Source organism: Sceloporus occidentalis, unplaced genomic scaffold, assembly GCF_023333645.1.
Source record: "Sceloporus occidentalis isolate IW3139 unplaced genomic scaffold, rSceOcc1.0.p SCAF_2, whole genome shotgun sequence".
Taxonomy (NCBI): domain Eukaryota; kingdom Metazoa; phylum Chordata; class Lepidosauria; order Squamata; family Phrynosomatidae; genus Sceloporus; species Sceloporus occidentalis.
In genome coordinates, this window is record NW_028316982.1 from 198,966,496 (window position 1) to 198,993,435 (window position 26,940).

The 26,940-nt window shown below is 39.3% G+C and overlaps 2 long non-coding RNA genes across 2 annotated transcripts; both read left to right on the plus strand.

Annotated features, from left to right (window-relative positions):
* Positions 1 to 1,184: 1,184 nt before the first annotated feature.
* Positions 1,185 to 7,637, plus strand: LOC149319554 (uncharacterized). The gene is made up of 3 exons (XR_016279877.1): positions 1,185 to 1,250; positions 4,304 to 4,442; positions 7,570 to 7,637. It is a non-coding gene; the product is annotated as an uncharacterized LOC149319554 (long non-coding RNA).
* Positions 7,638 to 12,762: 5,125 nt separating this feature from the next.
* LOC149319555 (uncharacterized) lies at positions 12,763 to 19,481 on the plus strand. Its single transcript, XR_016279878.1, has 4 exons — positions 12,763 to 13,017; positions 17,358 to 17,504; positions 18,586 to 18,643; positions 19,363 to 19,481. It is a non-coding gene; the product is annotated as an uncharacterized LOC149319555 (long non-coding RNA).
* Positions 19,482 to 26,940: the final 7,459 nt, after the last annotated feature.

Below are 26,940 nucleotides of genomic sequence, written 5' to 3' on the forward strand. Positions count from 1 at the left end.
AAAAGGGCGCCCCAGGCGCCCTCGCACGGCACCAGGACGTCACTTCTGTGCCGCTCTATTTGGAGGCGGCGCAGTTGTGACGTCCCAATGGCAGTGCCCATGTAGAATGGGTGCCACCATTTTGTACGTATTAGGTACATACTAGGGTTAGGGCATCCGGAAAGGATGCCCTTTCCTAACCCTAGGTACCTAGTATGTACTTTTTGCCCGTCTGTAATGGGCCATGCTTAATCTTTCTTTGTCAGTGTGTAAAGGGGAGCAGCCAGTGTGTCCATAGGTGGTTTACAGAAGCCACACGCTCTAAACTTGAGACTGGCGTGAACAGGGAAAGGGAGCTATTTTAACTACAGGAGTGCCTCCAAGACAAATGACTCTTTCCAAGAATTGACCCTAAATACTCCTTCCCCTTCTTCCCCAGAGACATGTCTTCCCCACAGAGCTTCGAGTGCCCTCCCCCACATACAGCAACATTGTTTCTTCTGTTATCTCTTCTCTCATGTTGTCTGATGAAACAAAGCTGGAACAGCAATGCCAGCTAAGTCCCATCAAAGCTCACAAAGCTTAAGCAAGCTCCCAAATTTGAAAGCTCATTTTTTTGCTGCCACTTCTTCTCTGCCACCACATGTTCTAAGTTCTTGCTCCAGTCCATCATTCTGTCCCAAAATGGGGCCACTTGGGGCCACAAAAACAATGTCCGTCTTCCAAGCCTTGCAAGTTTCCCAACTGCCACCACCAATACTAGTGAAAGATGTGGCTAAGGGAATGAGCTTGCACAGGTAGGTGAAGAGTGGAAGACATCACCCCACAAAGTGATCAATGAGGATGTGCTGTGGTTTTGAGGGACCCTGAAAAGAAGTTTCATGCAATCCTCAGCCCTACCATGGCCTTAAAGGCTGATGGTTCCCTTTGTCCTTCTTGTGCACCAATACTTTGGCTGAAGGTCCCCCTGCTGCCCTCCTTTCCCTCACTGCCTCCTTGGATCTCTCCACCAGCCCCTGTGGGAGGTGTACTGCCCACATTGGGATTCACTGGTTTAGTATAAAGCCCTAATTTCTTTACCCTTTCTTCACAGGAAAGAAATCGTACCTCTCCAGACACACCATTGATCTGGAATTCCTTTGATAAATCTGACAACTCAAGATCCCAATTAGACATGAACTGCAATTTGCTCTGGCTCCTGATGATTGCCTTGGTATTAGGATTAGGCAGCTTGGCAGATGCCCAGAAGCAAAGACCAAATTATCCACCAGGTAAATCCCCAGTTTTATTTTTAAATCCATTACACAGATCGTGATAGTTTATTCTTCATCTGTATTTGCTACAAATACAGATGCTGTGCACACCGGTGGGAAAGACTGGGTTGGGGATGGAGTCAGGGCATAGCGTCCATATGATGCATGCCCCAGCTCCATCCCCAGGGCAGTGTGATGCCCTGTGCTGCACCACATGGCACAAGGCTTCACGGCACTTCTCTGGCACTGCATCGACACAACACAGCACTGAAGGAGCACTGTAAAGCCAAGGTGCCATGGTGCCTAGGCTATCGTTCCCTATGCAGGACACAAAAAGGAGCCACTTTTTGTGCCCTGCAAGGGCCAGACTGCGGCTGTGGCATGTGGTTGCCACCAGGTAAATCCCCTATTTTATTTTTAAATCTATTACACAGCTTATTTTTCAGCTGTGCTTGCTATAAATATAGAGGCTGTGCACACCGGTGGGAAAGGCTGGGTTGGGGATGGACTCAGGGCATAGGGGCAGTCTGCATATCCCCATAATCTTCCTTCTACATTGCTGTGGGGAAAAGAAAAATAGCAGGGCAGTCCCACAACATGACCTATGATGGTGGCATTTTGTAATCCTGGAAGAGCCTCCATCAATTCAGTGTTTGGTCCACTGACCAACTTAGTTATGAATTAAAGATTTCAATGGTCACTACAGTTCTCTTTTCAGGTTTCGCTGGTGAAGGAACTGAGCATGTTGTTCAAGGCTGAGCATGTTAAACAGGCCACCCATTTAGCCCTCACCCCATGCTGCACAATTCCTTTTGCCATCCGTCCATTAACATGATTGTCTGAAGCAGGGTAGCTTTCAACACAGATCTCTATGTGCAGAGGCTGCTCATAGGTCCTCAAACCCTCATCTTGCATGGCAGGGAGTTGGTCTGGATGGTCCGTGCAGTCTCTTCCAACTCTATGATTCTATGATTCTATGATCAGGTAAGTTTCTAGGAGCCAAGGATACTTGCATACACAGAGGTCTCCCTCAGATGTCTCGACAAAGATCTGAATGATAAGGGTTTGTAGAGCCACATGATATAAAATGCAGGTCAAAGGTGCATTCCCTACAGTTACTATGTTCCCCTTTGTTATATATTGTGATTGTTGCTAATGCTATTATCTTATATTTGGTGCATTCTGCTTAGGATTCCCTTTGTGTTCTGGGTCTGAAAATGTTTCAAAGGTTTCTTATAGTTCAAGGCCAGAAGATTCTTTAGCTGGAAACTGGATATTTATATTAGTATTTTACAGTAATGTATTCAGGTCTTTTACTCCAAGTCTCAAGTATTTACCTTCAAGATGAGTATCAAGTCAAGCCTCAAGTCTCAAGTCAGGGAGCTAATTTTAACATGGAAAAAAGAGGAGGAGGTGGGGTGTGGAGGTGGAGTTTCAGTAACTAGAAAATCAATGATGTGCACAAAGTTAGATTAAAATAAAATAAAAATAAAATTATACTCAGACCTGATATATTAGATGTGTGGTCCACTCTCTTGACCATGTGTGAAATTAACAGTGTCCAATTATAATTTAAAATGGTCAAAAGAGCAGATGAATATTATATCTGTATTCTATGAGGTGATTTGGTGTTGGTCACACAAATGCTTGGAGGGATGGGTTTATTACCAGTGGCTGCTGAGGGGAGCAACATGGTCCAGAGAGCTGTTTGGATCTTGACAGCTGATCTCACCACTGCAAGCAAATTCTGTGACATCATTCACTTCAAGAACAACAGGCAAGATTTGCCCCTGAGAGTGCAGGACGTATTTCTCAGAGGGGAACAGCAAATGCATTAGGCATGAGCCCTGCACTCTGGGGGTGAGTCTTGTCTGTTGCTCCTAAGAAAAGCTTTAGAATGATCCTCCTACCTCAAGCCCATTGCTTAATGCATTTGCTGTTCCCATGCTATGGGGGCAGGTCATGCCTGCTAGTTTTAGGAAAAGTTTTTTTAAAATCCTCTAATGTACAGCAGGGAGAAGCTACTGAGCAAACCTCAACCCCTGCCTCAAGCTGATTGCCTAATGATGTTCCCCTCTAAAAAAAATGCACATTGCACTCTGGGTTTATGCTAGGGGTTGACATCTACTCAGCAGCTTGTTTCTGCTGCAAATCAGAGGAGCCTCCTAAAGCCTTTGAAAAGCTTTAGAAGGATCCTTCTGGCTCAAGCCGGTTGCCTAACACACTTGCTGTTCTCTGAAAAATGTTATGAATTTGTTATGTCACTGAACCAAGACCAGCAAGTCAGGACCCAAACAGACAGGCCAAAATAAAGCTGCTGCTTTGGGTTACTTTGGAGGTATGCTGTTTAAATGATACACACATCTTAAGATGCCAGAAGCTGCGCCAAAGCTGCACTCCAGTCCTTAGGACTGGAGCATGGCATTTGTGCAGCTTCCCAGCATACCACCAAAGTGACCCCAAGCAGCTTTATTTTGGCCTGTTTGTTCGGGCCCTCAGTTTCTAAAAATAACCTGCCAGTTAGAAACATAGACTTATAGAAATGGAAGAGACCTGAAGGGTCATCCAGTCCAACCCCCAGTTAAGTCAAGTCAGTGTATCATTTACTGAGGAACTGAGCTGTTAAAAATGCCTTCTGCTGTACTGCCTGGCATGTCCACCACTGTTAACTTGTTGTTCACTCTGAGATCAGAAAGATGTGCCCAGCCATGTGATTGTCACTGGGTGACAGGCAGCACAGTGGACTTATGTGCAAATAGCTGCCTGGCATTGGAATTGAGGGTCTGCAGTAACGGGAAAAGGCCAGGGTCCACAATGCTCCAGGCTGCCCCCAGAGTATCCTGGTCAGTGCAGAAAGGACCTCAGATATGCTTCCAAGAAACACAACATGTCATATGTGCAATCGTGCATCCCATACCATCCTCATAAACTCTCTGTGAGTGCAAAGTTTTCATAGAGAAATGAAACTGATATAGTGTCATCTTCATGGATGCCATTAAGCTGAGCACAAATGAAACATTTTTTTCATGAGTTCTGAATTCTGCTTTAATATTTTTTTTTAAAAAAAATAGACCAAAGACGTTCCTGTAATGTACCTCCAGCAAGGAGAACAGAGTGTGGATATGCAGGGATATCTAGAAGAACATGTGAACAGAGAAACTGCTGTTTTAGCAACAAGATCCGTCATGCAAAATGGTGTTTCCACCGTGGGTTAGTCCATATTTTCACTCACTTTTAAACATCAGACTTCTTTGTCTTCTCCGTTAGTGGGGACAAAAGGAAATTGCAAAAGCCAAGCAATTAGTAAGTAAGATGGAGTGTGTGTGTGTGTGTGTGTGTGTGTGTGTGTGTGTGTGTGTGTTTGTGTGTGTGTTTGTGTGTGTGTGTGTGTGTGTGTGTGTGAGAGAGAGAGAGAGAGAGAGAATAATGACATTAATTCACTAATGGATCATGGATTTGAACTACAGGAATATAGTGCTATTATTCCACTTTAACTGTCATGGTTTTATTCTATGGAATTCTGATATTTGCAGTTTAGGGTGAGATCTTCAGAATTCTCAGTCAGAGAGCTCTAGTGCCTTCCCAAACTACATGCTCCATGATTCCACAAGATGGAATCATAGCAGTTAAAGTAAAATAATAGCACTACAATTCTGTATTGTGAATAGATCATAATGTCAGTCACATAGTCAATGAAATTATTTCCAGGTCCCTTCCAAGTTCCTAATTTCTATCAGAAGTTGAAAAAGTAGCAGGATCATATCATACAACACTGTTACAGCACTATTATTTCATTTTAACTGCCATGGCAACATCCTATGGAATCCTGGGATTTGCAGTTTTTTGTTGTTAACTGTCTTTGAGTCAACTTCAATCTATGATGACCCTATGAATGAGAGACCACCAAGTCACTCTATCCTCAACCACACTGCTCAGCTCCTGCAGATTAATGGCTGTGGTTTCTTTGATTGAATATATCTACCTGAAATGCGGTCTTCCTCTTTTCCTATAGCACTCGTCTTTACCAAGCATTATAGTCTTTTCTAATGAGTCCTTTCTTCTCATGATATGGCTAAAATACAGCAACCTCAGTTTAGCCATCTTTGTTTCCAGAGTGAGTTTGGGCCTGGTCTGCTCTAGGATTCATCCATTGCTCACTTTAGTGGTCCATGGTATTCACAGAACTCTCTCCCAGCACCACATCTCAAATGAATTGATTTTCTTCCTATCAGTTTTCTTCACAGTTTGGCTCTCACAACCATACATCAAAATCGGAAATACGATGACATGGACAAGCCTAGCTTTGGTATTTAATGATCTTTACAGTTCAGGATCTTGTCTAGTTCCTTCATAGCTGCTCTGCCAAGTCCTAGGCTTTTTCTGATTTCTTGGCTGCTCTGGTTGATGACTGAGCCCAAATATTGAAAATCTTGGACTATTTCATTCTCTTCATTGCCTGTTTTAATTCCCAGTCAGGAAGCTCTTGGGCTTCATTAAACTACAAAACCCAGAATTCCACAGGATCTTGCCACAACAGTTCACGTACAATATAGTGCTATAACAAGTGTAGCGAGATAAGGACTATTGTTATCTGTTTGTTTATATCCCTCTTTTTCTCCAAAATTAAAACAAATCCAGATGCAAGTGCATAGAAAGTCATAAGTAAAAACATACAGAGTTATTGCTAGACAAGAATTGAAGTGGGAAAAACACAATGATGGAATGATATCAGGTAAAAGTCAAAGATTGATCAAACATTGATCAGAAGGGAGACAGCAGGCAAGAAATCAGAAGAAGACTAGGAATGGGAAGGGCAGCAATGAAAGATCCTAAAGTGTAATCCATCTTTGTCATTGGAGGCCCAGATGGGTTCTGTGTCTCAGAATGTTTTGGGCCAGCTTCAACTGGTCTATCAGCTACTCATACAGCCTTTCCTGGATAGGGATAATTTAACTACAGTAGTCCATGCACTGGTAACTACTGTAATGCACTCCACATGGGTCTGCCCTTGCAGACCACTCAGAAACTTAAGCAGGTCCCAAAATGCTACAACAAGCCTGCTGACTGGGCCTGGTTATAGGGAGCATATAACCCCCTGGTTAAAACAGCTTCATTGGTTGCCAGTCCATTTCCAGACACAATTCCAAGTGCTAGCTCTGACTTTAAAAGTCCTATACAGTTTAGGTCCAAACTATCTAAAACCCCATCTCTCTCCATTTGAGCCTGCACCAATATTACAGTCTTTGAGGGAGGTCTTTTTCTCCATCTCACCATCCTCCCAGATTTGTCTAATGAGGACACGGAAGAGATCTTTCATGGTGGTGGCCTCTCTAGGTTATGAAACTCCCTTCCAAGCTGCTTCTCCGTGGCCCCGAAAAGCACCAGGTTCGAGCCTCTAGGCTGCCATTGAGACTGCCCTGCCCCCAACCCAGCAAGAAAAGGGGCAGGTGCAGGTGACATAAACTGTGTCATAAACAACTAGCAAATTTAAAATTATACCTTCAAATTACAATATCAAAAGCACAACCTAAATGTATTTACATACACATAGTGGATATTTGGTTAAAAAGTGATGTTTTTAAATAAAATTTAAAAAGAATCAATTTTTTTAAAAAAATAAAATTTTGAAATTTGAAATTTTAATTTTAAAAAATTCTGGGCCCTCTCCTTTCTCCTCCTATTGAGCTTCACCCCACTTCCACCATCTCTTAAAGCATTTTAAAGGGAAGCAGATGAATGCCAGAGGCCATTTTTGCCAAAAGGCAGATGTTTGAAGAGCAGTGGTGTCACCTGGTGCGGTCCGTACCCCCTGCGCCCCCTAGTGATGCTGCTGACTAGGAGGTCCAATTGGCACCAATGCTGATATCATTTCTGCACCAAGTCAAAACTTGACTTTTTATTAAAGTCTTTGGGTCCAAGTGATTTCATGCAGGTTGTGCATGTGCTATGGTTGCACTGTTTTAAATTGTTTTAATTGCTTTTAGATTGTCTGATTTTTAATTGATAAATAGTATATATATTTAGTCTTCATAAATTATTGTTATTATTTATTATTTTAAAGTGATTTTACAGTAAGCTGACCTTAAATCTTTGAATATAGGGCAGAGTACAAATATTAAATAAATAAATAAATAAATAAATAAATAAATAAATAAATAAATAAATGCCATAGTGAGCTCAAAATAGCCCCGTAGCAAGAAATTATGTGGATCAAGGCCAAGCTTCCCACATACCTAACTAACTGGCAAGTCCATCTTCCCAAGTCCATCATCCTTTCAGGTTCCCTGTTCAGCCAGTTCTTCCCTGAAAAACCTGTTTTCATTTGTTTTCCTTTCAGATGATTTGAATGAAATGAAGACAGGAATCAAGAATTACAGTCAATGGCATCACTGAAAGAAAAATGATAAATGGCATGGCATCACTGTTGATTTAAACATTTCTTGTTCTCTTTTGCTACCTGACTCCTTGCTGCTTTCCTTGTGAGAAGTAAAACAGAGTAGACAACTCCATATCTGCCTGCGTGTCATTTCTGCAGATTTGAGTGCAGAAAATACTTTTAGAACACAATCTCTTCCCACCAAAGTTCTAAAAGCATCCAGTTAACTACCCTGCTAAGCTTTGCTATTGCTCTTTGGAATGTAGACATTTACTTCATTCCCCAGCTGTAAGACCTTTATGAAAATACTCCATTAAAGATAAAGCATAATTGAAATGTTGTGTGCTGTGTTTCTCTTTTTAAACCTGCTGATACGTCTAATAGTTCACTGCCAGCAAAGAATCATCCAGTTTCATTTCTGTAGCACCTTCAGTCTCATGTTGTGTGGGTCCAGCTACAGGAACAGGGCTGGAAACTTCTGACTGACACAAACACACAAATGCACACATATCTTTTCCACCAACCAGTAAATAGCAGTGCTTGGGAGGGGGGAGGTGTAGCAGCTAAAAGATGAGATTAGGGGCGAGGGAGAAGAGGAACTATACTTCTGCCTGATAGGATTTACAGTACATCTTCCTCATCCAGGCTCTGCTAACTATTATCACTGCAGGATCCCTGTCCTATATTCAGTCTGGCAACCCTGTTGTGTGTGGACCATTGTAATGTGGACCAACTCTTAAGAAAGGTTGGCTTTTGTCACAGTTTCCTCTTGAACCCTTCATGACGGGCATCACTACCATGAGTATTCCCATGGCACAGGGCTGTAACCCAGTCTTCCATATGTTTTTACTTAAGAAGGCACTGTGTTCTTAGTGACATACTTCTTGTGCTCTCTCTCTTTGTCTCCATGGTAAGCATGGGTGCATACTTACAATTCGGATATATTTCACAGTATATTCTGCAACTTGCAACAAAATATCCAGTTTATCCTCACCTCCTGATGGAAGGGTTGCTGTTCAAGATTCCACCTAGCCATTCCTTTCAAGGAGAACATTGAAGAGCATCCCCTATAAGTTTATGTTTCTCTTTCCTTTGTTGTTGTTGATAGATGCCTTCAAGTCATTTCCAACATATAGCCACCCTAAGGCTATTGCGGGGTTTTCTTGGCAAGTTTCTTCAGAGAGGGTTTGTCATCTGAGACTGAGAGAGTGTGACTTTCCCAAGGTCTTTTTTCTCTTTTCTATTGGACAGTAAATATTTTCAATGGCTATTGAATACACACAAGTTTCATCAGAAGATTTAGGAGTTCTTTTTGGCCCTTTTCTTCATTTTTTGAATGGAGATCTTCCTCTGCATTCTGCCGGCCTTCAAGGGATGATACGTTTCTTTTCTTTCTCAGATGCCCTGTTCAGTTACCACTTTGTTGGCAACGGACACCTGAGTTTACCATTCTGTAGAGATCTGTAGAGCACTAGAAGAAATCTAATGCAAATAACCTGAGCTCCCTCTAGTGGTTAAATGGGTTGAACTTAAGTTGATTATAGAAAGAAAAATGGGGAGGAATAGAGCCTGCATGGTATAGTGGTTTGATCATACGATTTGGACTTTGGGGATCGGGGTTTGATTCCCTGCTCAACCATGGAAACCCTCTGGGTAAGTCACACACACTCTCAGCCCAAGAAAACTCTATGGGTCACCAAAAGTCAGAAATGACTTAAAGGCACACAACGTTGAGAAGGAATATAGTAGCACCTAATTTATTATATAGTATATAGTATAGTATAGAATATAGTAGCACCTAATTTATTTATTTCTGCATGAGTTTTTGTAGATATCAATCCATTTTTAAGATGTATTGATAGAAGACCATTAAGTATTTAAACACAGTTGTACATAGTTGTAGGAGTGTGAATAGAATGGATGAACGATACAGAAAGAATACAGAAAAATGCAGATTGTTACCCTGACCATAAATTTTGAAAGAGTTGATATGCATTTTTTTTAAAACTAAGATAATTCAGAGACTTTATTGGAACAGAAATGAGAAAAGTAGAACTGCATGTCAATATTGTTTTGCTTTCTCTGTTTCTACTGCTTATCACTTGCTATCTCTTAATAACAACAACATGCCGGTGGGGGTGTCCATGCATCTGTGTTTCTGTGTATCCATCCCCCATCCAAATTATTATGTCCAATAGTATGTCTATAGCTTGGCAATATTACTCTTTTGGAATACAGCTTCCAGAATCTACCAGTTTCAGTGACCACAGAGATTATCACACATGTATTTTTGCCCAATCTAGCGTACTTTTTGAAGGATGGGAAAGTATCATTGATTCGAAAAGTAAGCCAGGAATCTGGATCGGGTACGCAATGCAGGTGAGTTGGGCAGAGGGGTGTGCAATAAGATCCATTTTCACCCATTCAAGCCCATGACGAGCCCATTCCCAGATTGGGCAAAAATACACATGCGATAATCTCCCATGCTGACTTGGGTATGCAGGAAGCTGCAGTCCTATCTCTCCTCCCAAAGTAACATCCCCAAGTTCTGACTATTTCAGTTTTTTATTTTATCAAACACTTTTCTGGATTTTCTCCCAGAAAGCTGTTGGGCCTGCAACTGATTCCAGGGTCAAACAACTGGCTATCCAGGAGGACAGGAGTGATTCACTAAGCAGTCTATGTTTTGAGCTTGTTGGAATGTCTCAGATACTTAATCTTGAGTTAGGGAGGATCCCTAGAGCACAGCTGAAGAAACACTGCTCTTGCCTTATCTGTGGAAAGCCTGACTCCAGAGACTTATCAGTAGATTAGCACATTTGTGCCACACTGCTGCTGAGTGATTTGGTGCTCCAATCACAGCCACTCATTCCCTCCTGCTACACCTTTGGTCAATGCATTACTCAGAGTACACATTTTATTTCCATTTATCATAATGAAAAGGAGAGAGACCCAGAGCACTGTGCACAGGCACCATCCTAACAAGAGAAGTAATAATGAAGGTATCCATGGAAAGCCTTAAAGGCCCGAAACTTCATTTTGATGCCAAATTAAAAAGGAATTTCTTTATTTATTGCTATTAAAGCCTTTTGGGAAGGGGCAGATCAAATAAATTTATACAATTTCACATTCCCATGCTTTTAAATGTCTTAATAACCCAATACTCATCACACTAGCTCTCGAGCATTCTGTTAGTCAGTTACAATATTGTAAGTTAGACGTATGACCTCATAACTGTTCCACATGCACTTTTATGATCATGATAGCAATGTCCCTGAAAAGCACCTGAAAATGCTACTAGCTGCACCAAGGGTCAGAGTTTAGAGAGCCAGCATGGCACAGTGGTTTGAGTGTTGGGCTGGTCTGAGACTATGGAGATCAGGGTTCATTTCTTGGCTTAGCCATGAAACCACTGTCTGACCTTGGACAAGTCACGCACTCTCAGCTTCAGCGGAAAGCAATGGCAAAACTTCCTGTGAACAAATCTTGCCGAGAAAATCCTGTGACAGGGTTGCCATAAGTCAGGATTAACTTAAACACAACAACAATGTTTATCTTTACACAGACTTTTCTAAGATCGCTCTAGAAATTTAGGGAGAGTGCTGGTTAGAACCAGTATAAGCATTCCAGGTGCTAGCTTGCTGCATGCCTAAGGCAGGGCCAGAAGAGAAGTGCTACTGCTCCCCATTTGTCTTGCCACTCCCACAGCCACTCATTATATTAATCTTCTCTTCCTGCAGTTGCAGTAACCCTAATCACTTCTGCATCACATACAAGAATGAGAGAGAGGGCAGAACTGCTCTGTGGAAAGCAACACTGAGGGTTTTGCTTTCTATAGAGTTGTGTTGTGTCCCAAATGCTGGTTCCTGGGACCCCTCAGAACCTGGGGCCAGGGAGAGCTGTCTTGAGAGCTTGGTGTGTCCCTTTGAAAATAGCTAGCTCTGGAGAACCACACAATGCCATTTAAGCAGTCCAAGATGGTGGGGTCCTCCCTACAGTGTGGAGGTGAGGAGAGGGACAGTTTCACACTGGTGGCAGCCTGCAGCCTGAGGCATCCATATATATTACCTAAAGTGAGAACTAGGGTTGCCAGAGAAAACAGGACACACTTCCTATCCCTTTAACGTCAGTATAGAAGCTGAAATTTCAGCAGGGGTTGTTTGTTACCTAGTTGTGTGATGAGCAGCACCAGTGAAATCCACTCTTGTACACAGCCATTATAGGGTCAGGCAGCTCTGATTTTCACTCTGGCAACCTTTGTGACAATTGTTTTTGTATGGGAGCAAAAACCTGGCCTAGACTGATTGGTCTAATTCAGGGAGGCATTTTTAAAAATATATATATTCATAAAGAAACTAACTTTTGCATAGCTTAGGAGCCACTGCTGTAGCTTGTTTATGAAACTGATCATAAACTTATCACTTATCAGCATTAGTGTATTTATTTATATCATGCTTTGTGCTTTAGTAATCAAAGCAACTGCTTTCTATCAGCTGCACCTTTTGTCAATGGATTACTCATAATGAGGTACTGATTGTACTCATTTGCACTAATGAAAACCTTAAGTTTTCTCCTTTCTCCGTACAATGGGAGAAAAATATAGACAGATGCACCACATATTATTCAAAGGGTGACAATGTGTGCACATATGTCCATGTGCACATGCTACCATTGAATATTATGGGGCATTGTAAACTGCAGATGCTTCAATCCATGAATTGCTAGTCTATTAATATAGTGGGCCCACTGTATTTGGTTCAATGTGAGAGGGGGAGTAAGGCCCTCCAGATTGTGTCAGACTGTAACTCCCATCAACCTTAACTTGCCTAGTCAGTGGTGATAAAGGCTGAGAACTGAAGTTCAGCTACGTATAGAGGCCCACTAATTGCCCACGCTCAAACCACTGGAGGCCTCTGACAAAACAACAGTGAACCACAAATAGAATTGATAAACATTATGATTTGTTGAAGAGCTATATTGACAGTACATGGATTAATTTAAGGGTGGTTTAGAATTATTCATGAGGAAAGAATCTGTGACTGATCTTTCTTTTCCACAGGATCCTCCCACTAGGTTTAACAGTCATGGCATCACTTCTTCTTCTTGATAGAGTATCTGGTGTGTGACTGTTGAAATTTTAATCAGTATCAACACAGGTGGAGTCATGAGGACACAGCAGTATGCCTCCAAGATAAAAATTATCTGAAATGACTGAACAAACAGTTTGGTATAAAAATTATTTTCTGCACATCTTTTGCTTAGATTTTATTTTACATTTTTGAGACCTGAAGATTCAGGACAGAGGAACCAACCACAAAGCTGCCATGGAACACAAGAAGTTCTTGTTAATGGTTATTGTCCTTATATTGGGACTCAGCAGCCTGACTAATGGATATGCCCTTCAACCATGTGAGTGGAATTATTTTGTTCCTTTTAGGGGATGGTGATTTGATTAAAATGAGGTTTCACATTTATGCAGCAGCCTTTTCTACCAGAGCATGGGAAAGTTACCCTTTTTTGGAGTACAGTTCTCAGAATCCTTCTGTGTATGTGGCCAAGGATTCTGGGTACTTCTTCAAGCTGTTCTTCAAAAAATAACTCTCCCAGTCTTTGTTATGCCATAGCTGTACCAGTGTACATAGGCTTTGAAGTGTAAAAGGATATTATATGTGTCTAAATCTACAAAGAGAGTGATTGTAATTTTTTCTAACATATGCCCCAGGCATGTCCCCTATATAGGATCTGAGATGCACATCTCTCTTTGATCTTTTATGGCCCTGCTTTGAAGCTGTGCATATGCAACCTCAGAGACTTGTGAGACTTGCTTATACACCTTCACATTGCCTACCCACTTATGGCAGCCCTATTAATTTCATAGGTTTTTTTTTTTAAAAAAAAGCAAAAAATAATCAGAAGCCGTTTTGCCAGTTTCTTTCTCTGAAATATAGCCTACAGCACCTGTTATTCATTCGTGGCCTCCCATCCAACAACTAACAAGGGCTAAACCTGCTTAGCTTCCAAGATCAGACAGGATGTAGTGTAATACTGGCCAACTGTTTATGGAAATGAGTGAGAATTTGATTTCAGCTCCTTTTTAAAAACAGAATATACTAAATTTTGCACTTAGAATGGAAGGAATATGATAGTTTTTTTTTTTTAAATCCCAATGAATATCAGAAAAACTAAACTAAAATTCATAGATTTGCCTGCCGAGTCCCAGGTCTTTCAGTGCTAAGCTCTTAAAAAATCTGTCTGTAAATTACAAAGTCACAGCATAGTAGCAAAGCATCAGGTAAGAACAGAACATATAGAAAAAACTGTGCTGCTTTGTTATTCACACTGGTATGCTCACATTCTTATAGATTCTTCAGCTCATCTGTTAAGCACAATGGACTTACACCTTTCTGTTGGTTTTTCACCATGCAAATTAGTCTGAAAGGAGAATGGAGACTGGTGTAGTGAGTGATGGATGTTACGAAGGATAAATGGCTCTGAAAGAGGTGAATACAGAGATACTGTATTAGCATCTGCAGTTCCTAGAAGAAGAGGACAGTCTCTTTTTCCTAGATGATTTTTTAGAAAGGTTTTCCAAATATAATTCAATCTCACTCCTTTTGTATAGGTACTTTTCTTGCTCATCACAGTCAAAATTGAAAGAGATAGCAAATATTCTAAGAAAGGTCTAGGATGCTGGCTTTCTATTAAATTATGCACATCCATATCATGCTAGTCTTTTTGCTGAGATTATTGCCTTCAAGTTACCTGTCAATTTATAGTAACCTCATGAATTTCATAGGGTTTTCTTAGGCAACAATTACTCAGAGGTGGTTTTGCTAGTTCCTTCCTTTGAAATATACCCTACAGCACCTGGTATTCATTGGCAGTATCCCATTCAAGTACTAACCAGGGTTCACCTTCTTAGCTTCCAAGATCAGGCAGGATATGGTGTCTTTTAGGTATTTAGGCAGTATTAAGGTGATGGTGGGGATTAAATAGTGTTTTCTGTCCTTCAAGACTTTATTCAGCCATGTGGAGCACCTCTGGAAGCAGGGATGGACCTGGGGCTGTTTTTGGGTGGCAAATTCAGTGGCAAAAACCTGATAAGATTAGGATGCCACCCGAATGCATGAAGATGTACTTGCTGTACAGCCTATTGTAATGCTTTGTTCATGCTTAGCTTCCTAAAGAGCTAGCAATCAACAACATTAGAGCAAATATTATGCATAAGAAGCCACAGTTAATGTGTTGTAGAAATCAATGGATTCAAAACATGTGCAACTTAAATCCCAAATTAACTCATGGAATATATTGCTTGGCTTTTAAAACTGGCTTACCACTATCTGGTTTAAAGCTTAATACAAGCGGCATCCTGATCTTACCAGATTTTTGCCACTGAATTTGCTGCCCAGATACAACCCAGATCCATCCCTGCTTCCAGGAGTGCTCCACGCGGCTCTTTTTGGATCCGGGAGTTTTCTGGCTTAAGAAAATGGCTGGCAGAGCACTCTTGGAAGTGGGGATGGACCCAGGCTGTATCTGGGCGGCAAATTCAGTGGCAAAAACCTTCTGATAAAATCAGGATGCTGCCTGAATTAAGATTTAAACCAGATAGAAGTAAACCAGTTTTAAGAGTCACGCAATAATCTCCTGTGATGCAAATTCTTGTGCAGAACATGTTTTATTCTGATTGGCAATTATTGTTGTGTGCCTTCAAGTCATTTCTGACTTAAGTTCATAAATGGTCAGACCCTAAGGTGAACCTATCACAGGGTGTTTTTGGCAGGAGTTTGCAGAGGGAATTTGCCCTTGCCCTCCCCTGAGACAGAGAGTGTGATTTGCCCAAGGTCACCCAGTAAGTTTCCATAGGTAAGAGCAGATTCAAACCCTGGTTTCTAGTGTCCTAGTCCAACACTCAAACCAATATATCATACCGGCTCTCTGACTGGAAATATAAAGTATTATATAAAGATGACACTGACTTAATAATTGTATATATGCAGAGGGGAAAAAATCAGGTTTGTAAATTAAGCAGGTAAATTGTAATATGCAGTATTTATCTTACTGCAACTAAAATTATACATTTCACATTGACTAATTAAAATAACATTTCACTACTCTTCAAAAAAATAAATAATTTGTGAATATACTTTATAAAGAAGGTATGATAAGATAGCAATAAACTAGCAAATTAAAGAGGGCACTGTGCCTATGGAATCATTTAGATTATACTTGGTATAATTCCAGCCATCCATTTTATCTGACTAATGCAATGAATCAATGCAAGCAAGTTAAATATATAATGTTGATATATGGTCATCATTCAGCACTCTAGATGTGCAAGGTAGATCTAAGCATAGAAGCAAGCTTCTACATAGAGATTACTTGCTTGGAAGAATGTGCAAGATATCCATAGTGTGGGAGGCACAGAGCAATGCACACTTGGATAACAAGTATTCTGTGCAATCCCATTCATCTAGTACATGGAAGGGAATGTACAATAATTTTATTACACAATGCTGTGGATGGAGGAAGACTACAAAGTTGGAAAACACCAGACGTCTGACTAGATTAACTGCTATCCAACATGCTCTTCCAGAAACCATCCTTCAACCATAGCCCATCCATACTGCAGTGTGCCGTAAGATAATATAGGGCCCATACAGATAGGCTAAATAAAATAAAGCTGCTTTGAGTCACTTTGGAGGTATGCTGTTTAAATGATGCATGCATCCTAAGAGATCAGAAGCCATGCCAAAGCCACAGCTTTGGCAGAGCCTCTGGCCTCTTAGGATGCATGCATCATTTAAATTGCATACCTCCAAAGTGACTCGAAGCAGCTTTATTTTGGCCTGTCTGTACAGGCCCATAAAATTGCTTCTCGGTCCAACAGGTTGAGCTTGAGGAAAACCTGTTCAGAGAGACTTTTGAAAAGAAAATCTCCCTAGTATGCCAATCAGCCCAAAAGATGGACCAGATTATAAATATTCAGTAAATAATGGACAGAGGCTCTCATAGGGAAACTATTTCTTCTCTGCAAGGCATTCACAGATTTAAAACATGAAAGCAAACCACAACTTGGTATGACCCTAAACCAAAGAAAGGGCCTACTCTCATTGAAATGAATAGCACAAATGCATGATAAGCTGAAGTCTTGTGGATTTGGGGTAAAAATGTGACTAACATCTTTTGGATCAGATCTGTGGGCTGCATCTGTAAAACAGATATGGCATGTAAAAGCTTTTAGTGGCTGTAAAAATAGCACAAGTTATGGCCCACAGCCTATAAGCAGAAAGGATCAAAATATGTCATGTCACAGAAATGTTCTGGGATGGGAAAAGATGGTGCACAATTTCAAGAAATTAAAGGATACAGTTGGCTCTCTGTATCCATGCATCCACAGATTCAATCAACCATGATTCAAAAATATTACACAATTTCCACCCAAAAAGCAAATTTTATATAAGTGATGCCATTTTACTATGCAATTGTATTGGAGTTGAGCATTCACATATTTTGGTATCCATGTAGGGTCCTGGAACCAAACCCAAGGCGACACTGAGGGCCCACTGTAATATCTTATCCACAGTCAGTTGCTGTTAGCCAATATCATGAGAAATGGGGAAGAGTATCCCTGTATTTGATAATGAAATATTCCAACATTGTAACTAGAACACAGAATCATGGTTATGCTCCTTTACAAAGTTCAGACAATAGATTAATTATGGTTTTTTAAAAAATTTGTTTAACAGCCCCAGGACAATGCAAATTGCAGCCCAAAGCCAGAGTGAATTGTGGATATCCATATATCAGTTCTCAGGAATGCAACCGGAGAGGATGCTGTTTTGACTCAAGTATTGTTGGAGTGATTTGGTGCTTCTTTCCTGAAGATACAAAAGGTGTGTTTGTGTGTGTCTGTCTATCTGTCTGTCTGTCAATCAATTTATCTATCCATCCTATCCATGCACACCAACATTTGGGCTGCTTGTTAGGACAAAGCTTTCTCAAGGTAGTATTATGCATACAGAGACAGACACATACACACAGGAGCATCACTAGGGGTGTGGGAAGGGATGCAGCCTGCACAAAGAGGCATCCTAAGGGAGGGTGATACTATTGCCCTTCAAACATTTTCTTTTGCCTGTGCCCCTTAAAATGCTGAAGAGGTGGTGTGAGTGGGGCAAGGTTTAGTGGGAAGAGAAAGGAGAGGCCCCAGGTTTTAATAAATAAATGTTCAATTTTTTAAATTAAAAAATATTTTTAATTTTTTTAATTCTTTAAAAATGTGATATCTTACCAAATATTCACTTTACCCACACAAAACTAAGTATATGTAAATGCATTTGGGCTCTGTGTATGATATTGTAATATAAAGATATCATTGTAATTTTGCTAGTTGTTTGTGTCATAACTATTACCATTACATTCAGTGATATGCAGGAATTATAATTTATGAATAAACATTAATACAAAAAATATTACTAAGGATTCTGTATTGTGTGGCATGGGAGGAAGTCAATGGGGTGGTGACACCATGAGTTACCACATCAGTTGACACCAACCCTAGTGATATCATTGCATACACATAAGGTGTATCTGCACTTCAGAGTTCATGCAGTCTGACCCTGCTTTAACTGTCATGGCTCCAACCTACAGACTCCTGGGATTTGTAATTTGGTGAGGCACTAGAACTTTTTGAATACAATTGCTCTCTATTATACTTTGTTTAACTACCGTTCTAATACGATACTTTTGGTGTTTCAATTTCTGTTTATCTTATCTTGATATGACTTGCTTTGAATTCTAGTTTGGAGGGAAAGGTGTAACAAAATTAAAATGAAATAAAGTAAATGATGGCAATACTCTCAATTTTATTTAGGTCATTGTTAAACTTGCCATTCTGCCTCTTCTGTCTGCCAAAAGGTAGTAGGATATGTTTTAATCAGACAGTAGATTTCAATCATTTCTTTTCATTTACAGGACTTGTCAAACCAGTTCAGCAACCTCAGGAACCTCAGCAACTTCCACCAGTTTAGAGGTACAAACAGTCCCACCATTGCCTGTGAATTAGAAGTTTTGTAATGCATTCCCTAGTGCATAGAAAGATACTTGCTAAGTCTTGAGCTTTCTGGTTTTATATCTATAGTAAGGCAAACATTTAGTTATGTTCATTTTCCCAAAATGTACACAGTTATTCTTAGCCAGTGGGAAGCACATGGAGTGACTGAAATTAATTGTGTTCTTATATACTCTGGTATGGCAAGCTAGAGTATATCCATCTTGAAGATACATGTTTCTTAGCTATCGAAAATATCATTTGAGACATCTTTATTTAGAATTATATGGAAATCCTGTTATGAGGGGAAATCAGTATTTCACAAAGGTTGCTAAGATCATAATTCTATACATGTCACCCCAGAAGTATGTCACATGAAGTTCAGTGGGACTTACTTCTAGGTGATCTCATATTAGGTACAAGTCTGAGTAAATTTGTTTAGGAGTGGTATGATAATCTTATTTAAGTACCTGGAAATGATCAGGGAACGAAATAAATTGTTTTCATATGACAGCTCAATCTTACATCTATATTTAGTAGGAAGTCCCATTAAGGTGAATAGGTGTTATAATGGGTCAAGTGCCATTGGAGTCTCAAACCATTTAAGTTACACCACTCATATTATTATTGTTATACCTTTTTGTTTTCAGAATGTTTTTACTAAAATAAATGTGACCCACAAATCTGTCTTTTTATTCTAGGGTTCTTCAGAAAGCTAGTTACTTTTTAAACTATACATCCACATATGCTTTCCTGCTGATGAAAATAAACATGGATTCCAACACTGTAACTTCCATGCACTACCATATTCCAAATAAAATAAAATAATAGCAAAATTAGCAATCAGAAATGTTGTGATTTCTGCAGTCTGTGAATGCTGATTATGTGTAAGTGTGTCTGCATAAATAGAGGGACTCTGAAAATAACACAAAACGTTTCTAAGTCTTATAAAGATATCATTTGGGGATCCAGATTTTGGTATATCGTATATAGGTGAATTACTTTTCTCTTTGTAATTTGGCAGGACAGTTAACACACTGGTTAATTATAGCAGTTTGACCACTTTAACTGCTATAATTCTGCAATTAGGATACATCACTGGAAAGCTCTGCAATAGTACTGTTCAGTACTGGTATCTGCTGGGGTTTGGGTCCAGTACCCCTTGTGGATACCAAAATCCATGGTTGTTCAAGTCTCATTAAATACAATGAGTAATAAAATGATGACCCTTATATAAAATGGCAAAATCAAGGTTTGCTTTTTTGGGGGAAAAAGTATTATTTTTTCAAGCCATGGATAGTTGAATCCATGGATAAAGAATCCATGGATAAAGGCCAACTGTAATTGCAAACCTAATGAAAAAGATCTTCCCTTTAGAAAACAGAATACAGAATAGAGTAATTATTACTAGATTAACTAGAGTTGATCTCGAGGAAAAGCGGTATAAAAATGAACAGTTTTTTATTTAAAAGCTGTGAAATTAACATTGCTAGCATTTCCGTTTTCTTCAACATGCTCAAAGCTAGCAACACATTGCTCTCACAGCCATCTTGTGTGGTAAGGCAGGATAAGAAATAAGGCCTCTAGGTTTAAATTGCTTCAATTAACACATGTTCCCCTAAGGCAGTGGTTCCCAACCTGTGGGTTGGGACCCCTTTGGGAGTCCAACGACGCTTTCACAGGGGTTGCCTAAAACTGTCGGAAACACATTTGCATGTAGCAATGAAAAGAATTTTATGGTTGGGGGGTCACGATCACCACAACATGAAAGTTATTAAAGTGTCGCGGCATTAGGAAAGTTGAAAACCACTGCCATAAGGAACCTCATAGATTTTAGTTTTATTTGGGGTTTAGAATGTCTGACAGTTTTTAAAATCATTCAGACATCAGAAGGGCTGCCAGGCCCAGGAAAACCCAGAGGAGTGAAGACAAGCAGCCACCCAAAGGGAAGGTATTTTTACCATACATCAAAGGAGTCACAGACAGAATAGGCAAAGTGGTGAGGAAGCACAACCTGCAAATGGTTTACAAACCAACGAAGAAAATCCAGCAAATGCTTCGCTCAGCCAAGGACCAGAGAGACCCTCTCACAGCCGCAGGAGTTTACCGCATACCATGCAGCTGTGGACAAGTCTACATAGGGACCACCAAACGCAGTGTGCAAACAAGAATCAAGGAACACGAGAGGCACTGCAGACTGGGCCAGCCAGAAAAATCAGCAGGAGCAGAACATGCCACAAACCGCCATAGGCAGGTTTACTCTTTTATATTTATTGTTTTTATGTATAGCGCTGTGCAAATCTACAGCGCTATAAATAAATAAATAATCAATCAATCAATCAATCAATCAATCCTGGGCATAAAATACTGTTTGAAAACACTGAGATTCTGCCAGCCTGTCCTGGTGCTTCATCAATCTACACATCCCAGGATGCTATTAAATAGAGTCAAGATAATTAAAGTAGTGTCAAATTGTGTTAATTCTGCAGTGTGGCTACACCCCTACTCCAGCATTCAGGCCACTACGGTACACTTGCTCTTGTGTTAAATGTACTCTTGCTTTTTCTAAAGAATATTTTTCAACAGATTCACAAGGGACCAAGAAGGTAATCTGAAAATAGCAATACTTTATTTTATTGTTTCATTCTTACATTCTCATAAATGTTCTCCATTTTCAGAAAACAAGAGCTCTAACCTGGAAAATAATGCACATACAAATATCCTATAGGAATCGACTATACAGAAATATACAAAGCTTTCAGTGTTAATTCATTTAAAATGCAGAGTTAGAATGTCCAACATTCTAAATCTTTTCATTAGGTACATGAACCAGGTATGTGTACTTCAATCAGTTGTAATCTCTGAACTACAAATAAATCAATCCACTTGGAAAGAATTGACAGTGTTTACATATATCTACAACAGTGCAAATGCACACAGCGTGCAAGTAGCAATAGTCTCTACGAAAGCAAGACAACAGAATCCAAAGTAATGCCAGGTGCATTACACATCCAAGAGAGAGGAGCTAGCTGATATATACAGTATATGCACGCACTAGTACGCTGAGTTTTTGACAGATTTCTTGCATTGACTCTTGCTTTTTGTTCAAAGGGCTTAAAAAAAAAACCCACATACACACAAATATTGTAGTTAACTAAATAAGATTTAAAGACACCAGCTCACCACAACCAAGAGCCAGTATTTCACAAATGATTTGAAATAAGGTTGTTGTTTCTTGTAATAAAACCCTGTCTGCAATACTGCCACACAACAACTCACATACAGAAGATTATTTCCTTGAAAAGAAAAGGAAAAGGAAACGAAGCTTGCCTCAATAATTATTCATGTCTCTTTTAAAGCTACCAGGATAAAATTATTGAGCTGTTTTCGTAAAAAAGGGGGGGGGGGGGTTAGATTTGTTAAAATTACAGTAAAACCTGAGGAAGAAAAGGATTTCAAATGACTGTTAGCTACTAGGTTTCTTAAAAAATGATAGCATGGGGAGGGGGTATTCTTAAAGAAAATATGCTTGCAGCACAGTCCTATGCAGAAGGTAAGTTTACTCAGAAGTAATTCCCTTGAGATGAATAGCTCTTATTCACCAGTAAGTGGATACAAGATAGCATCTAGGGTCACATATGATGATGTCTGTTTTCCTCAAATGCATTTCTTAAAAAGATTTCACTGGAGAACTTGCGAGGAATTCAGGATATGAAATAAGCATATTTCATGAACCTCACAATTTCTTTCTGTTGCTACCTTGTGGTGCTACTGGGCAGGATAAATTAGTAGGAAATGAATGCTTAATAATTGCTAACTTTGCATGTTGATCTATTTTCATTTTACATACAAGAAATTTCCTTCATTTATCAAGTTCAGGTGGCATATACTCATCTCCATAATCTAATGTTTGCCAAAAGGGTGGCATGGGCAGGTTGTGCCTGGAGATGTATTGGAGGTATGTGCCTGATCTATGTCTCCCAATGGAGTATCCTGCCCATTATTTCCCACTGGATCAAGTCCCAACATCATCTTTTTCCTGTAAGCAAAGCTCAATAACTCAATCCTGTCCGAGATAAGCAAGTTACAATTTGGTTTTAATAGTTAAACTCCTGCTCGTTTCAAGGAGTAAAGCAAAGTATGTCTTGAGATTAATGGCTCAAGGGTGCTTCATTTGATTGTCTGTTTTGAATAGAACAGTTGAAGTGCCAGAGATTTTTTTAACATGCCAGAATGATTTATAAAATTAGTTGCCATACACCATTGTTATAACAGACAGCTCAAGTTCTTAAGCAATTATCATCATGGGCAAGTGTTTCTACCACCATCAAAAAATTGTATAAAGTATTTTAACAGTGGGAGCCCAAAATAGCAACTATGTAGATTTGTAAACAAAAAAACAAAACATCCTCTAAAAATAAAAAAAACAGACCTTAAGTGCAATACTTAAACAAACATTGGTTTCATATAGAAGTACCTATATGATTTTTCAGTTTTGACTGTCCCAATGGGGCACAAGCACCAATGCAAACACATTTATTCCAACAAATATATTCCAATATTTAATCATAAATTTTGAAAGCCACCAGTCATGCCTGTGGTGGCATGTATAAATGACGAAAAAGCTGGTATATGCCAGCTCTATAAAGCACATACAGTCTCAAATCTATAGCCAAGAATCCAGATTGTCCATGCTACAAATTGTTTTAAATAAGCACTTACAATAGAATTTGACATTTCTCTAAATATTCTGTAAATATGTTAATACCTTCATAAAACAGCTAACTATATCTTTCTGAAAAGTAACAAAACATAAAATTACTGTTCAGAAAAGCCCATTTTTTCAAGCTTTTCCAGAAGCTGGAAAAATGACTTTGGGGGGGCACACTCCTGGACTCCACATCATCAATATGGCCCCTCTGTTACTAACTAAATAATGCTGTTTCCAGCATTTCCATTAAGTTTGTGATCAATGGAAACTTCAGTGTACATGGAAGGTAGTTTAAGATCTCATATTTGCAGTATTAAAGGAATATGTCCTTCCTTGCATTAAACAAAATTGTGACATGGAATCCTGCTTAAGAGATGTTATTAGATAAATTGTATTTTTTTCCCACCAGGAAACAAGTCCATCAAGAAATATATTCTGTAGCAGGTGTGGGCAATAAGTATTATATTATACAACATCAATTCCAAAATAACAAAGGTATTGGTCATAGGATAGGTCATCATGAAAATCATACTGAGGCCAGTTCTTCCCACCCATTCAAGGAGTCATTCCTTTACAATATATTAATGACAACTCATTCATTGCTGGGCTGCTTTAGAATGATCCTCATGGCTGTGTCCTATAATTATATAAGGACTGTTGCTTTGGGCAAGCAGATAGCTCCCAATTTTTTGCATGGGTGAACTGAATGACTTTAAAAGAATAAGGGCCCTAATTTACTATGATCTCTATTTTGGGAGAAAATATTTTAAAATGTCTTATCAGTGAATACCAAACATTTATGACTGAATTCTTTTCCTGCACACTTGTTAATGCTTGCTAGAAATAATAGCTGCAGAACAGATCAATGATTATGGTGAGTCAGTGTTATACATACTTCAACAGATACAAATCTTTTCACTTTGTTTCTGGAGGGAAAAATAAAAGTTAGCATTTGACCCTGATGGCTAATAGCTCCACAACAGTTGCACAAAAAGGAAGATACACACACATTCCAGTTTTGCTTAAAAAGATTATGCCGCTGACAAAGCATTTTCAGCTGAGAATACACAGGAAAAATAAGGACTGTTCTGCTGTACTTATGCTTGAGATGTCAAAAAATATTCTCTTAATCCCCTGATATTGTTGTGTCCCCTGCATATGCCATTGCATTGATGTCTTGAAAAGATTCAGTTCCATTTTCATTATACAAACAACATTTTTCTCTTTTTGAAAACATCTCTCAGAAGGAATGATTGGAAGAATTTACAGTAAATGTGATGACATATGGTTTAAATGAGAAAACATCAATATACATACAAATTCTATATATACCAAAACCTACAGTAAAAGACATAAATGTTATGCATTTCTTCTAGCTGCCACCTCTGAAAAATATGTGTTGTGTAATAGAACTTCTTTTTTAAAAAGTAAGAGACTGTTGCTCATCTCTTACAGTATCACATCCATTTCAATGTTTTCCTCTTTTAATGATGCTGGGTCTGCTCCAACAACAACAACAACTGCCACAAGAAAAGTGGAAGGTAGCCTTTGTGAGGCAATGTTAAAGCCACTGAAATCAAACTTAGAAATATGTAGGAATAGAATTGGTTCAAGATGGTGGGTGGTTAGTGAAGGAAAGAGAAGCAGGGGCATTTCCCTCTCTTTCTCCTTTCTACAAGTTTGTCACAAAGCCGCTAGGGGATGCTGGAGAAGCTAATGCTCTATCCCAAGAGCACCCAAGGTTCAACAAAGGCTTCTTCAAATTCGCAAATAGTCAAAGAACTGCACTGTTGTTTTGCTGAACAGAAGAAAGCTGGTGTCTGTTTCTCCTTGGCAAAGCCAAGCTGCTCCCTTTGTGAGCTCAGGGCTAGTTGCTTAAGCCTACGTGGGATTTTCCTCTACTGCATAGGATATTCCCTGGCAGCGTGAGATAAATTCAACACTCATTTGTCAGTGTTTATTCGAGGCTTGGGGAAGAAGGTTGTTTTGACTCCCTGCATCAAAAAGGTAGTCCTTTTCTTATTCTTCCTGGCCTCTTAATTTGTCATTTTCTGTATTAACACACAGAATCAAAAGGCAGCCAATAAATAACCTTTCATCAACAGAGTTATGAAAGGTAATAAAATTAAGAGGTAACAGTATCTTGTACTTATTTTATTGACAGGGACACTGAAGTATCACCTAAGTATTTTTGTCGGGATTGTCAGCAAATTTCTACAGTAGATTCTTAGGACAAGGCTCTACCAATAGACTCAAAGGGTCTCAAGTTTCAAAGCATTGTGGCAATACTAATACAGAACTATGGATCTGAAATACATAAAAAATTACAGTACCTGAGGCTATGTCATTGAAATAACAAATGGTGCCAAGCTGATTGACAAACATACATATATAGGCACAAGTGACTGTATAGTAAGTCTTAAGCTGAGCTGATACATTCCTAAAACAGGTCAAGAGGATGAAAAAGCTCGAAAATTTTGTTTTGCCTCTCTTAACAGCATCAAATACCAAGTGGAAGGTTATACATCATATTCTCTTTCCTTGTGGGATAACACATTTTTCAAAGTATAAGCATAAGACATCATATATTGAAATACCAAGTTCTACAATCATTCTTGGTGTGATCTGGATGGGATCCCACGCAATGCCAATGATAGAAACAGAAGAAACTCAGCAGCTGTAGCTGCTGAATTATGTCCCAGATCCTTTCTTTAATTAGGTGTTTGTAAAACGTTTCCATAAACAAGAAGCCTTTTCAGAAAAAACAAAAAATGAACAAAAACCCCATAGCCTCTTACATCACATTCTATTGCTGTAGGTAAATTTAGCCCTTTATGGCAATATATGAAGGGTGGGATCTATGAAAAACCTTGGAATATTTATTATAAGACATCATATCTGTTTAAACAGATGAACAAGCTGAAAAAATGGGACTGTCCTGCCACTAACCTTCTCCCGCAAAATCGATAAACTGGAAGAATGACATGAAGGGGAACTAGAACATTTGGGTGTCTATTTAGGGATGCAGTTCTTCATTAATTTGATTCTTGAAGAAACCGACACATAATTTTAGTAATACTCTTTTTTGCAGTTTTTGACATCTCTGCAGTTTGTTATTCTACACAAAATACTCATAGAAACAGTACTCCTCTTCAGGACCTTCTGCACAAAAACCATGTGTGACCTTTGTAAAAAATGTGCCCCAAACTGCAGATTCTCATCAGCCCAGGATTCTCTTCATCAGGATGTCTTGACACTGGAGAAACACAGGCCCCATACAGACAGGCCAAAATAAAGCTGCTTCGGGTCACTTTTGCAGGTACGTTGTTTAAATGATGCATACGTCCTAAGAGTCCAGAAGCTGCACAAAAGCTGCACTCCAGTCCTTAGGACTGGATAGTGGCTTTGGACGGCTTCCGGACTCTTAGGATTCATGCATCATTTAAATAGCATATCTTCAAAGTGACCTCAAGCAGCTTTATTTTGGCCTATCTGTATGGGGCTATAGATTATTATTATTATTATTATTATTATTATTATTATTATTTATTTATAAAGCGCTTGTAAA